At 41.3% G+C, this 1,626-nt stretch overlaps 1 long non-coding RNA gene across 1 annotated transcript in view; it reads right to left on the reverse strand.

Moving 5' to 3' along the window:
- Positions 1–1,421, reverse strand: part of LOC134296173 (uncharacterized) — a 22,954-nt gene extending 21,533 nt beyond the window's left edge. Inside the window, exon 1 of the long non-coding RNA XR_010002753.1 lies at positions 322–1,421. This is a non-coding gene — a long non-coding RNA (uncharacterized LOC134296173). The remainder of the gene's footprint in view (positions 1–321) is intronic.
- Positions 1,422–1,626: the final 205 nt, after the last annotated feature.

Here is a 1,626-nt window from a genome sequence, read left to right on the forward strand (position 1 = left end):
CTATTTGTAATAATTTACTGACAATAACTCCACAACCCCCACATTCTTTCTTCTTCCTTTCCCCCCTGACTTTCCAACCTTCCCCTCTTATGTGGAAAAAATGAAAATGTTCAATAGAAACATAAAACCAAAAAAGAAAGAAAGTTGTGCCATCTGGCAAGTTGTTACGACCATCAGTTCCATGCACAACCCAAACTCACCAACAATCAGTTAAAGAACAATAGATGCTTCTATTGATGTTGTTTGCACATAACTAGCTGTTTTCTTAATGTGAATGGCAAATATAGGATGAATCTACACAAATAAGAAAAGTAGACTCACCTCAAATTCGGTGCTGGCTGTCCCAGTGACACATGCCAATTTCCAGTGAGTATCCTAGTTTTCTTGCCTTAATCCAACTTTGCCCCATTTCAGGTAAAATCAGGGGAAAGTCCATAGTTTGCTGAAAACACTGGAATCTACCAGAACATCATAGCAATCTAGACAGATCGACTGGGTCCAGCTAATTCCAGTCTAAACAGACATTTGTACCATCAGCCGGTCCAGATGGACACCTTGCACTAATTAATGCATGTGGAGAGGATATCTGTCCCTTTGTTTTCATTGCTCCCCATCAGCCATGGAGCTCACTGCAAGTTTCTGGCCAATATGGTAATCTCTGATGTCAGAATGGGGCACCCACACAACCAGCAGGAAGCAGAGGGTCCATCTACTCCTTTATTGGTCGCTGTGTGTGCGCCCAGACAGGTGGTCACACAGAGCACCACAATCAGCTAGGAGAGGTAGAAGATGAGAATAATGGTTCTGCAGGATTGGTGCAATCTTGACACCAACATTGTGCTGCCACCAGTTCGGTTGGGTGTGTCTGGACACCATCATAGTTGTGCTGTGGCCAGTCCAGAGCATCAGCTTCCATAGATACCGTAGTGATAAACTGTTTCCTATATCTCTAGCCTACCCCAAGGAACTTGTATTGGAAATTAAAGCAGCTCTGAACTGAGGTGGAAGATCATGGCAGATAGATATTCAGTGTTTACATGCTGATATTTTGTAGAACTAGGAGTAGATTAACAAATATAGTCTTTCCTTATCTAGAAAGAAGCAAGGCAGTGCATGGTGTCTTAGAATCATAGAATTATAGAATCATAGAGTTGGAAGAGACCACATGGGCCATCTAGTCCAACCCCCTACCATGGAGGAAAAGTACAATCAAAGCACCCCCAACAGATGACCATCCAATCTCTGTTTAAACGCCTCCAAAGAAGGAGCCTCCACAACACTCCATAGCAGAGGGTTCCACTGTTGAAAGGTTCTTACATCAAAAAGTTCTTGGTTGTTAAACAGATATGTTCACCTGGAAGGCAGCTTTAGGAGGTTCTGTAACCAAGTTTAGGGATTCTATACTATCCTTGAACTGAATCTTGAAAAAAAAGAAATGTTTTGTTTTTGTTTTCATGATATTACAGGTCTGCATTAGTTGCTCCTATTTTATAGCTATAAGCTGAACCTTTACTCAGCTATCCTGGTAGGCACAACTACAAGATATACTTACAGTTATTTCCCAAAAAATCAAATATTCAAATTCTCCTTTCCAACCTTGTTTGTTCATGTGGGTAATGCAGTTTC

The sequence above is a fragment of the Anolis carolinensis genome, chromosome 2, assembly GCF_035594765.1.
Source record: "Anolis carolinensis isolate JA03-04 chromosome 2, rAnoCar3.1.pri, whole genome shotgun sequence".
NCBI lineage: Eukaryota > Metazoa > Chordata > Lepidosauria > Squamata > Dactyloidae > Anolis > Anolis carolinensis.